General features: G+C 42.5%; 1 pseudogene; it reads right to left on the reverse strand.

The window, feature by feature from the left end:
- Nucleotides 1-213: 213 nt before the first annotated feature.
- LOC144793517 (28S ribosomal RNA) lies at nucleotides 214-1,286 on the reverse strand (annotated as a pseudogene).
- Between the last annotated feature and the right edge of the window lie 12,360 nt (nucleotides 1,287-13,646).

A 13,646-nucleotide genomic window follows, 5' to 3' on the forward strand; every position in this document is an offset into this window, starting at 1 on the left:
CCCGCTCGGCCATCCTGTCACCCTGCGAAACTGCAAGGGATTGTGCCCCTAACCCGGCAGTGCAGGGCAGGAGGGGGAGACTCCCATGTTGGGTAGCACGTGGTGTAGGTATGCTCCCACGTGCCCACAACCCCTCCACTTCCCTCCTGCTAGGCTGGCAGCAGAGGGACCCCCGGGTGTTGTGGGGGCGGAAGACACCCACAGACGGAGACAAAAGCTTGGCTGAGAGGATGACTTTCAATAGATTGGAGCGAGGTAGCTGCTCTGCTTCTTGCGAAACTCTGACCCAGAATCAGGTCGTCTATGAATGATTTGGCACCAGGTTTCCCACAAACATGTGGTAGACTAAGTGCAATGTAGGCAGCCCCCTTCCGTCCATGCTCTGGTCATGCAGCACTACGCACTGGCCCAAGATGCCAGCTGTCCCAGGGCAACCGAGGATCCATGGCATTGCGGTATTGCTACGGTGTTGTGGGGATTCTGGTTTATGGCCATTCGATCATAAACCCACAGATGGTAGCTTCACCCCATTGGCTCCTTGGTCAAGCACATACACCAAATGTCTGAACCTGCAGTTCCTCTTGTACTGAGCAAGATTACAATTACAACAACACATCAGCAGTTGGGTAACACTAACCTGTCTTGCGACAGTCCAAACTCAGCTCACGTTCCCTATTAGGGGTGAATAATCCAAAGCTTGGTAAAATCTGTGTCACAATGATAGGAGTAGCCGACATCGCAGGATAAAAAAGCGACATTGCTATGAACGCTTGCCCACCACAAGCTAGTTATCCCTGTGGTAACTTTTCTGACACCTCCTGCTTGCAACACAAAAAGTCAGAAGGATCGTGAGGCCCCTGCTTTCACATTCTGTATTCATCCTTGAAATCCACATCAAGCAAGCTTTTGCCCTTCTGCTACGTGGGAGGATTCAGTCCTCCATAAGTTCGCCTTAGGACGTCTGTGTTATTGTGTGACAGGTGTACCACACCAGTCAAACTCCCCGCCTTCCACTGTCCCCAGAGCGGGTCCCACCCAGCAGGCGCCGGGTGCTTAGAGCCAGAAGCGAGAGCCCCACTGGGCTCATCCCGCCTCACTGGGTAAGTGAAAAAACAATAGGAATAGTGGTATTTCACCGGCAACCTGAGGGCCTTCCATTTATCGTATACCTCTCATGTCTCTTCACAGTGCCAGACTAGAGTCAAGCTCAACAGGGTGGCTCTTTCCCTGCTGATTCTACCAAGCCTGTTCCCTTGGATGTGTTTTCGGTGTAGAGATAAAACATTGAGTTGGAAATTTTGTGACATGAAAATATCATCAGCAAGAATATTGTTGTCAAGAAATCGATTTTAAAGTAAGTAATATTGATTTTTAAAATATTGAATTCATTAATATCGATTACAAAAATGTAGTTGCTTATAATATCATTTTTTAATTATTGTTATTACTTTGGTATATATTTTAACCATTTCTCTGCTAAGCCTTTTTTTGGCTATTTGAGGTAGTTCGCACTTAGGCTCCTGTAACTTTTTGTCCACATAAGGTATTAACGCCAAATGTAAGCCCTTTTCTTCCAACATGATAGGAATTTTAAAAGTCCCCTGGAGGGCACCCAGAAATAAGGCAAAATAGTGCTAAATTTTGTTTTTTTGGGGAAAAATGGGGAAAAAGTGCTGCAGAAGAAAGCGTCTAGTTTTTCCCCTGCAAATGGTGCCAACTAACCCTGGGCGTAGTTTGCGTAGCAGTGCTACATGTAGGTACGCGAACTGCACTTCGCACTACGCACTCTACGCGTAGCTTCGCGAACTGCGTAGAGCAGTCGGAAATGCTGTTCACACTGATTGCACAGTGCCGGGTGCTTGTCCACACTGTGCAATCATTGCAAACAGCATCTTGCACAGTGCAAGCGGTCATTTTCTGCTGCTCGAGTAGATTTGTACCCGACCGGCAGCTTTCTTAACGTGGACTGGTAGTTTCTCATCGCGAGCATACGCGACCACTCGCAATGAGAAATCTGACCTCCCCGCGTTAAGAATCTTGCCGTGTATTTATTTTCCGCGCTCGCGATCGGCAACTTGATGTTGCTGATCGCCAGCATGGAAAAATTCTCGCCGGGATGTTGATTTTGCTCGCTCGTGGTTGCCAACTTGATGTTGAGGAACACGAGCAAGCAAAAAATGCCCGCTACGGTACTCGTTTTTGCACTGTGCTACGTGAAATTCGCGTAGTGGGTAGTACTGCAAACTACGCAAGTTCCGCGAGTGTAGCGCAGTCCTACGCCCAGGGTTAGTATCAAAAAAGGGTTTGTGGTGCTGAAATCATCGTCTTCCCAGCTTTCAGGGACAAGCAGACGTTGGTCAGAAAACCAACATTTTTTACACAGTTTTCGCACTTTACTGGGACACAGCCTATTTTTGCTACTTTTTGTGCTTGCAACCTCCATCCAGTTAATGGTAGACATTGTGGTGGAAGCAATAATAGATCCCAGAAAGATATACATTTCTGAAAGGTAGATAAAATTCTGAATTCAGCAAGGGGGCATTTGTGTAGATCCTTCAAGGTTTTTTCATATAAATTGCAGTTGAAAGTAAGAAGAAATTGAAAATGAGTTAAAAATAACAGTAATATGTGCCAATTTTTGCACCGGTAACTTCTAAGTATGACAGATGTTTGAAAGCAATATACTGTTACATCTGCTGCACCGTTCTGGTTGTGGGGATATATAGGACATGTAGGTTCACCAAGAATCAGAGTAACCCAGAGCCAATACCCGAGCAGCGGCATGCAGTGGTTTTTGATTGTGTACCGGGTATATAGCAATTAATTTGGTAAAATATAATGAGTGAAAAAAGGTATCAAAGACACCTATGTATTTCTGAAATGGTAATAAAATATAGAGTTTAGAAACAATAGTTATTTGCACATATCCGAAATTGTGGTTACCCATACTAGCCTGTCAATTGTACATCTTTCAAAGTGACTTCTTTTTTACACATTGTCTTACATTAGGAAGGCAGAAATGCAAAGAAAGTCAATAGGTAATAACAGTTGCCCTACAATTCTGAGTTCCCCTAAGTCTCATGATAAAAATGGTACCTCACTTGTGTGGGTAGGCCTAGTGCCGGCAACAGAAAACAGCCCAAAACACAATGTGGACACACCACATTTTTACAGTGAAAACTGACCCTTTTTTTGCACAGTGCCTAGCTGTGGATTTTGAACCCTAGCTCAGCCGGCACCTAGGGAAACCTAGCAAACCTAGACAATATTGAAAACTAGACACCCAGAGGAAACCAGAATGGGGTGACTTGAGTGGCTCTTACTGTGTTCTGTTACCCAGAATCCCTTGCAAACCTCAAACTTTGTAAAAAGAAAACACATTTTCCTCACATTTCTGTGATGGAAAGTTCTAGAATCTGCGTTGATCCATAAAATTCCACCCACCCCGCATCCCCCAAAGTCTTCCAATAAAAATGGTACCTCACTTGTGTGAATAAGCCTAGTGCCCGCGACAGGACATGGCCCAAAACGCAACGTAGACACACCACGTTTTTGCAGTGAAAACTGACCCTTTTTTCGCAAAGTGCCTAGCTGTAGATTTTGAACCCTAGCTCTGCCGGCACCTAGGGAAACCTAGCAAACCTATACATTTTTTAAAACAAGACACCCAGGGAAATCCAGGAGGGGGGGACTTGTGTTGCTCTATCCAGGTCCTGTTACCCAGAATCCCCTGCAAACCTCAAACTTTGTAAAAAAAACACACATTTTCCTCACATTCCAGTAATGGAAAGTGCTAGAGTCTGTGTGGATCCACAAAATTTCACTCACCCCGCGTTCCCCATAGTGTTCCGATAAAAATGGTACATCACTTGTGTGGGTAGGCCTAGTGTCCACGACAGGAAATAGCCCTAAACACAATGTGAACACACCACATTTTTACAGTGAAAACTGACCCTTTTTTGGCAAAGGGCCTAGCTGTAGATTTTTAACCCTAGCTCTACCGGCACCTAAGTAAACCTATACATTTTTGAAAACTAGACACCCAGGGGAATCCAGGAGGGGGTGACTTGTGTGGCTCTCACCAGGTTCTGTTATCCAGAATTCCCTGCAAACCTCAACTTTGTAAAAAAACAAAAAAAAATTCCTCACATTTCAGTGATGGAAAGTTCTGGAATCTGCGCGGATCCACAAAATGTCACCCTCCCCACATTCCCCCACGTCTTCCGATAAAAATGGTACCTCACTCACATGGGTGGGTCAAGTACCCACGACAGGCAAGGGCCCAAAATGTATTGAGGAGACATCAAAATTACCTGTCACAAAACTACCTATGTTTTTGGCCCCGGGCTCGGCGGTCATCTAGCGAAACATACCAAACCCACACATTTCTAAAAACTAGACACCCGGGGGAGTCCAGGGAGGTATGGCTTGCATGGACCCCCTAACATTTTCCTACCCAGAATCCCCAGCAAACTTCAAATTCACCTAAAAAATCCTTTTTCCTCAAATTTCAGTGTGGAAAAGTTATGGGATCACCGGACTGACACAAATTTCCTACCACCCAGAGTTCCCCCAGGTTTCCCAATAAAAATGATACCTCACTCGTGTGGGGATCCAAGTAACCACGACAGGCAAGGGCCCAAAGCATATTGTGGAGACATCAAAATTACCTATCACAAAACTACCTGGTTTTGCAAGGGGGGGTTACCTTGGTTTTTGGCCCCAGGCTCAGCGGCCATCTAGGGAAACCTATCAAACCCACACATTTCTAAAAACTAGACATCTGGGGGAGTCCAGGGAGATATGCACCAGCCAAGCATCATCCACGCACACTGGCAGCCAAGTGCCATCAACAAACACTGCCAGCCAAGCGCCCCTACATATAAATAAAACCACAAAATCCCTGGCTCCTTGTGGGCTTTCTGTCCCTCGGGGGGGGGGGGGAGAGATTAGGGACTATTGCCCAAAATGACTGGAATTTTGTGGGGGCGGGGGCATTGGTATTCCCATCTTGGGCAGCCCCACCCCTAAATTCAATGGGGGAAAACCCTGGCATCTAGTGGGTTTTCGGCCCCCTGGGGGGCAGATTGAGGCTACTGCCTCCCGGGGGAGCAGGAAGACTGTAATTTTACAGTGGGTGGGGGCATTGGCATGCTCGTATTGGGCAGCCCCCACCACTAAATTCAACGGGGGAAAACCCTGGCGTCTAGTGGGCTTTCTGCCCCCCAGGGTGGCAGAAAGACTGTAATTTTTCCGCAGGGGTGGGGCATTGACATGCCCATATTGGGCAGCCCCCACCCCTAATTCACATTGGAAAAAAAATCTCTGGCGTCTAGTGGGCTTTCTGCCCCCCAGGGGGGCCGATAGACTGTAATTTTGCATCAGGGTGGGGCATTGGCATGCCCCCCCTAATTCACATTGGAAAAAAATCCCTGGTTTCATGTGGGCTTACTGCCCCCCAGGGGGGGGGCAGAAAGACTGAATTCACCATCATTAATATGGGGGGAGCAAAGGCCCTTGCCCAAGGGACCGCTCCCCTCTCCCTGGTGCTTAGTGGGTGGATCCCTGCTTAGGGATCGCTATCCTGGTATATTCCCAAGCAGGGATCCACTAGGGAGGGGTACCATTGGAAAGGAGAGATTCTCCCATTTTCAACGATACCTCTCCTGACTTTCTACGTGCTCAGGGGGCTGAGGCAGCCCCCTGAGCAAATAGAAAGCAAAACTGAAATGAGTCTCTCGGCTCATTTCAGTTTCGGTTTCACTGAAATTACGTCAGCGCGACATGTGCACTGATCGTCATTTCAGGGAAACCACACAGACAGCCTTGGGAGCTGAGGAAGCTCTTCCTCAGCTCCTGAGGCTGTTGAGGGGGGGAAAGAAGTCCCTCTGGTACCCGCACTAGAGGGATTTCAAAGGCCATGTGCAAGGACAGCCGGTGGCCGTCCTACGCACATGAGTCAGATGGCCGGGCACCAAAAGGGTTAAATGTATGTGATGTAACTTTTTTTATAATTATTGTTTATGTTTTTTAATGTATGTGTAAAATATTGAGGGCCTCATTACGATGCGCTTTGGACCACAACCAACAGCTTGTCGGTTGCGGTCCGAACCGCATCTACTGCTGCGGTCCAACCGACGCATTAGGATGCATGCAGTGAGAGGCAGCAATTGGATGGACCGACCGCCGCATTCTGATAGGCTCATGGAGACCGCTGGTCGGGCGGAAACTCCTCATAATCCCTTAAGGACGGTGTTTCTGCCGTCGGGATTATGATGTCAGTTTCCGATAGCCTTTCCATGTCGGCCTTTCTGACATGAAAAGGCTGTCATTTCTGACATGAAAAGGCTTTCAGAAAATGACACTGGGGGCCCGTATCAGGGTCCCTTGGCCCCTGGCCCTCGGTATCTGCGAGGCTCCTATAGGGATCCCCTGAAAATCCCTGCACCGTGTGGCCGGCACCTGGAGGTGCCGGCCACACAGTGCAGGGATTTTTACAAACTCCCATTTCTCAATGGGAGCTTGTGCTGTGGGAGAAAATGGTGTTGGTTAGGGACAACTCCCCCCAACATTGTGATCAGGGCCTTTGTAATTATTAATTTAAATGTGAGTAATTTTTGTTATTTTTAGTACTATAGTGGGTTGTGGGTGTTTAGGGCACAGGGTGGTAAGTAATTTATTTATAATAAATTAATGATTCATTTTTAATTAAACTCATTTTTTAAATTAATAATTAATTGTGCTAATAGTGTGATCGATTTCTTAAAATTTAAATTCTATGTGCGACTTGTGGGGTTTATAGGTGTACAGGATGGGAAGGAATTTAATTTTAATTATTTAATAATTAATTGTTCATTAATATTAATTATGTAATTAATAATTCATTATGGTAATAGTGTTAAATATTTTTTATATGCATTTTATGTGGGGTTTATAGGGGTAAAGGGTGGGAAGTAAATTAAATCTAATTAATTAATATTCATATTTTTATGTCATAATAAATATTTAATTTATAATAATTATGTTAATTGTGTAATTCAATTTTTTAACTAAAAGTTTCGGCGTGGGTTTGGGTTCTGTTGGGGTAAATGAAAGGAAGTAAATTACATTTTAATTTGGTGAGAATACATTTTTTAATTGATAATTATTACAATTTAATTTTATTATGTTAAGTGTGTAAGTATTTTTTATTACATTTTAGGTGTGTGTTGTATATTTTGTGGGGGTAGATTGTTGAAAGTAAATTAAATGTAAATAAATAATAATGAATTTTGATTCATTGATAATTAGTTTGTTGTTAAATATTGATGTGTAAATAATTAGTTTTTTAAAGTTAAGTTTTAGGTGTTGCTTGTAAGCTTTGTAGGGTTTATGGTGGGTGGTAACAAAAATAAAAATTATTTAATACATCATTGTTGTTAATAAATCATTTTAAAATAAAAAATATTCTTAATTTTGGATTTACATTTTAATAATGTTTGTAATTATTTATGATATGTATTTAACATTATAGTATGTATTTATTACAAATAATGTTTTATATGAAACATGTTTGTGTTTTTAAAAAATATTAATATTTTATTTTATATAAAGTAGGGGAATATTCCTCATCCTCCCGGGTTCTGGGCAGAGTAGTATCTGTAGTGTTCTGAACAGTAATTACGCAGGTGTATACCCAATTTCAAACATATTATGACCATGTAACCAATATACCAGACATTGTAACTGTCCAACTATGCAATACGCCTTAAAGTCCGGGGCTCCCATACCACCCCTGGACGTGGGCAACTGTTGATTTGCAAGGCTTATATGGTGGCATCCCGATCCCCATATCAGGCTTATCAATAAAGAATCTAAAATTTTGAATATCCAAGCCGGAACCACCACAGGGAGGTTAACAAAGTGATACAAGAGCCTTGGCAACATCTCCACCCTAGCCACTGCCAGGTGTCCTGCCATAGTCAATGGCAATTTAATCCTGAAGGCTAACTGTGATTTGAGGGAGTTGATTGTACGGACCAGGTTTGTCTGTCTTGATTATTTTTTACAAACATAGATAATGGTGCCGCCCCTGGCTCTCTGATGTGAATACTGACGAAGGGAGTTTATCTCCTGAAACGCGTTTGCTCTAAATAAACCCCTTGCTAAGATACTGCTGTGCCCGCGAGTGCTGTTTTCCTTTACCCGGCTGGGGAATGTGAGGATCTGGAGCTGTTATTTTTAACGCGGACACCATCGCGGTATAGCACCCGCTTTAAAGAGTGACTCGTGTTTCTTTGGTGTAAACTTGGAGCTGTAATATATATATATATATATATATATATATATATATATATATATATATATATATATATATATATATATATATATATATATATATATATATATATATATATATATATATATATATATATATATATATATATATATATTACCTACTGGCGGTCGCCAGTAGGTAGTTATAGTTAGGATTGATTTCCATAGGGAAATCGTAACATTCTATTGGGAATAACTTTGGCGCCGGTTGAGGAATCTGCCTGAATTTTTCAGCAACTTTGCCTCGTGGCTCTCCGCTCCTTCCCTGAAAGTTTGGGGGGGATTCGTCAAGCGGGGACCGAGATAAAAGGGGGGTCCCAAAACGTGTTTTCCCCATGTTAATTTCCATAGGGCGGTCTGTCGCACTTTTAGCTCGAACGGCTGAATGGATTTTCACCAAACTTGGCAAAATTGTAGGGATTGGTAGCCCGATGTGCCTATGTCTCAAGATATGTGCTCCAGAGGATTTTGAGTAATTTAGGTTCAAAAAAATGTATATACCTGTAAGCGCGCCCCGGTACGCGTACCGGGGAGCGTTCCGGGCGCGCCACGCGACTTGCGCACTGGAAGCTGATTGGTTCTCGGGTGTCTGTAAACATTCAAAACAGTCCGGAGCGGCCGCCATCTTGTGTGTCGGTAGGATCGAGACACAAGAGGTGGTAAAAACAAAGGGGGAAATAACCAAAAGGGGTCAGGGTAGACCCCCCCTGACCCCCTAGGTTTGATGTGGGGGACATAAAAGGGTCCCGCGGGTAAAAAAAATCGATTTTCGCGGGGGGAGCGCCCAGTACGCGCACCGGGGAGCTTACCAAGGAGCGTACTTTGGTGAAAAATAGTGAAAATAATAGTGTAAAATAATTATTTTGAGTGATTACAGGTAGGGTAGCTCTGAAAAGAGCTTTTGGGTTCTGTGGCTGTTTTAGGTACCTACAAGTACGTGCCACACACACCCACACGTACACAACCCCACACCCCCACACCCACACACTCCCCACACACATCTCACACATGCACACCTCCACCCACACCCAAACACCCCACACCGACACCTTACACATCCACACCCAAACCCACATCCCACACACCCACACTCAAACACACACCTCACCCCCCCTCCCAACACACACACACACACACTCACACACACACACAGATATCTCACAGACACACCCCACACATCCCATACACACACCCCCCCCACACACACACACACTTCACAGACACATCCACACATCCCACACATACATACATATCCTACACACATACCCCCCACACCCACACACACCTCACACACCCACACTCCCACCTACTCCCAAACACCCCACACACCCACACCCACACACACACCTTACACACCCACATCCCCACCCACACCCACATACCCCACACACCTATACACCTCATCCCCACAGACACACACACACACACACATACACACTTCAGAGACACACCCCGCACATCCCCCACACACACCTCCCCCACCCCCACACATGGGGAAAACTCAGTGAAACACTAAAATAATAATTTAAAGTGCTTAGAGGTAGGGTATCTCTGAATAGAGTTGTTGTGTTGTGTGGGTGATTTAAGTACCAACATGTAGGTACCAATGCAGAGTCTTAAATTCAATGTACACCGTTTCCTCTGTAGATAATTTGCATGTTGTTATAGAAGTTATTGTGGTATATGGAATCCATACCATAGTCTGTCAGGAAAGCAGAAAGAACATGGAGGCAGGAGATGAAAAAGAGATGTCAAATACACATTGGAGATAATATAGTGGGAGAAAGGAAGTATCTATGAGCAAAATTACTATGTAAAACAAAAAAGTTGCACAGTATACTATAAGTCTGACTTTACATTATAATCAATTTGGTACTAGTTTAAGAATTACATATAAAAATGAATAATGTCTCAAACAATTTTAGAATTATTAAATATAAATTTATTTTTGAGATTCATTTTCCAAATTAAATATAACGTCTAACATTTGACTGTCCGAAATGTCCTCTTTTTGAGTGAACATAACTTCCAACATTTGACTATCAGAAACGTCCTCATATTGAATTAACAAATCCACAGATTCTACACATTGTAGAAGTTCATGGTCCCGTGATTCATCCATGAATTCCAAGTCATTGGGTTCAATGTTTTCTTCATTGTTCATCTCTAGGACAATTTCAAAGGAAATGTTCTGTTCTCCTTCCATTTTTGTGCTGAAATTTGCATTAAAAAAATCAGTAGAAATATGGCACTGTTGGGTTTTTAAGTTCAGACAGGTAGTTTTGATTTTTTAACAGTGAAGTTAACTTTGGGCAGTGTATGGTAACAGGCAGGAAGTAGAAATATAAATAAGTGCCTGTGAAGTAACGTAAGTAAATTCATAATTATAGCAGAGAAGCCTAAGTCAATCCATAAATATAACAGAGGAGCCTATCTATCTATAACTATAGCAGAGGGACAGTAAATAACTATCAGAAAACGTTTTTACAAATTAACTTAAAGTGCCCCTTACAAATTATCAACTTACTTTACAGAGAGGTGAAGAAGAGAAAATGCGAAAATCCTTTCAAGATGTACCTCAGGTAGTTGTAGTCAAAATGGCTGTGTTTCCCTCTCATTTTTCATTTATATTCATGTACATAACCAATCAAATGTCAGGAAAACAAGTAGAAAATGAAAGTAACATTTTCATTGGTTGAAAATTCTAACACTTTAGCTGTGTGTTTGTGAAGTAATTTACCTCAGGGTACTTAGAGAGGTCTACAGGCTAAATGGCTCAATGGAATTCCATCGAATTTGGGAAAATGGTAGGGATTGGTATGTAGTATGAGCTATTCTATATTTGGTGAAAGTGTCTCCAGTGGTTTTTATGTAAATTAACTTTTAACATTTTTTTGGAGCGCTTTCCGGTGCGCGCCCCGGTACGCGCACCGGCAGCGCTACGGGAGTCCTCCATTTTGTTTTTGGTAGATTTAAGACGGAAAATGGAGGACAAACAACGTTGGGAATGGGTATAAGGGGGCATTGTAGGCACTCCTTGACCCTCTATGTTTTGTGAGGGGGTCTTAGGAGGCTCAAATAGGCACAAAAAAACAACAAAAAAATTAATTTGTCGCGGGGGGAGCGCCCGGTACGCGCACCGGGAAGCGTACCGGGGAGCGTACTATGGTGAAAAATAGTGAAAAAAGTTAGAAAAAGATAATCATTTGGAGTGATCAGAGATAGGGTAGCCCTGAAAAGGGCTTTTGGGTTCTGTGGCTGATTTAGGTACCTACAAGTAGGTACCAATGCACAGTCTTAAATTCAGGAGGAATATTCTATTCCCCTCATCTGAAAAGTGCACACCATCTCTCCTGTAGATATCTTGCATGTTGTAACGCAAGTTATTATTGTATATTGAACCCATTCCATAGTCTCTCATGTAAGCAGAAACAGATTTATTCACATGTTTCCGTGCTTTCTCAAATTGTGGACAAAATTGATTGGACCACTTCCATTTCTGTCTTTGGCATATATTGGAATATACCAAGGCAGTTTGAGGAAAAAGTGCCATCAATTGATCAAAGGTGTCCTTTAAAAGCATTTCCAGACCTACCCCAGTCAAAGTGCCCAAGTCATTTCCTCCACAGTGCACAATTAAAAGGTCAGGGTGTGGCAAATGCAAAAAGGTTTTCACCAATGGTATCAATTGGTGACATTTCAATCCTCTCTGGCCAATCCATTTAATCTCCACATTTGGTTAGTCAAGGTTGTGAAAATTTCTGGTAGCTGCATACCTTTGAGCCCAGTGGATATAGCTATGTCCAATAATCCAGACAGAATACATGGTGAGAGGAGATTCTGATGCAGTTAGATGAAGTGTGGAAAAGAAATGTCAGTTGGAACAATAGGAGTTTGCAAAAAAAAACTTGTGGAGTTTTAGTGCTCTTGAATCACAAGCAATGATTGGTAGAATGAGATAGTTGAAATCTGAAAGTTAGGGTGCATGGTTGTGTTCTGTGTAAGAAGTAATTTGAATGGTTAAAAAAAGTCATTTAAAGAAACCTTGCACCAGATAAGCTGGTGTATTCGCAGGTCAAGCATCCTTGCAGAGGTGATTTGCAACATTGTAGAATAAACTTTTAACCCTGGGAGCTCAGTGAGGAGGGATTTGCTATGGTAACAGGTAGAAAGGGCTGGGGGGGGGGGAAGGGTGTTGGTTTGAAAAATACAGAGGGAAGAGTTTTGATTGGTTACCATGAGCAATATGTGTGTAGAATTAGAGGTTTTCTGTGCCTTTATGGTTTACAGTGCCTGGAGAACATACCTTTTGCTCTGCTAAAGAAATATTGGTGTGTGAATCTGACACTGTTCTGAATCTCCTAAAGCATTTGTAAAGGTGAGTTATGATTCATTTAATATACATAGAGACTTGTATACTCTATGGAGAAGATTTGGAAGCAAATTGTGGTTTTTTAATGTTGCTTTGTGTCATGCTTTTTGATAATGCTTGGTAAAAAGTTTTTACTGCATAGAGGAATTGTATTTTGTAAAATTGTGAAGTTTTAGTAGTGACATGGAATGCTTGTACATAGGACCTGTGCAGTGTTTTTTAAATGTGATGTCAAAAACGATTTTGAGAAAAATGAATGGCTTTTACATTTTTTAAAAGGAACAAAGAATGTGTGCATGTTTAAAGAAATACATTTGACTCTTTACAATGATGTTACCTGTGTTAACTCAGTGTAGGAAGCATATTGAGTTTGTTTGCATAGGGAATTGCATTTTGTAAAATTGTGAAGCTCCATGTGAAAGCTTTTGCCTCAGTCTTATCCCTGGTTTTTAAATTTTTTAGTATAATGTGGCGCAGAGGTTTAAAAAGTGACGCATCTACCTACATGAGTCACTTTTTAAATATGGTGCAAAAAGGTACATGTTTGGGCTTTCCTGGGGAGCGTAGGTGGTGAGGATTGTGCCTAAGAGTGCAGTGGACTAAGCCTCATGAAGCCTATCCCTGTCTGCATTCTTAGACACAGGTGTCAATTTGACTCTTTACAATGATGTTACCTGTGTTAACTCGGTGTAGGAAGCATATTGAGTTTGTTTGCATAGAGGAATTGTATTTTGTAAAATTGTGAAGCTCCATGTGAAAGCGTTTGCCTCAGTCTTATCCGTGCTGTGAGGCAGATGCTTGTACATAGGATCTGTGCTGTGTTTCCTAAATGTGATGTCAAAAACGATTTTGGAGAAAATTAATGGTTTTTACATCTTTGAGTATATTGTGGCGCAGAGGTTTAAAAAGTGACGCATCTAACTACATGCGTCACTTTTTAAATATAGTGCAAAAAGGT

Source organism: Lissotriton helveticus, chromosome 11, assembly GCF_964261635.1.
Source record: "Lissotriton helveticus chromosome 11, aLisHel1.1, whole genome shotgun sequence".
NCBI classification, from domain to species: Eukaryota; Metazoa; Chordata; class Amphibia; order Caudata; family Salamandridae; genus Lissotriton; species Lissotriton helveticus.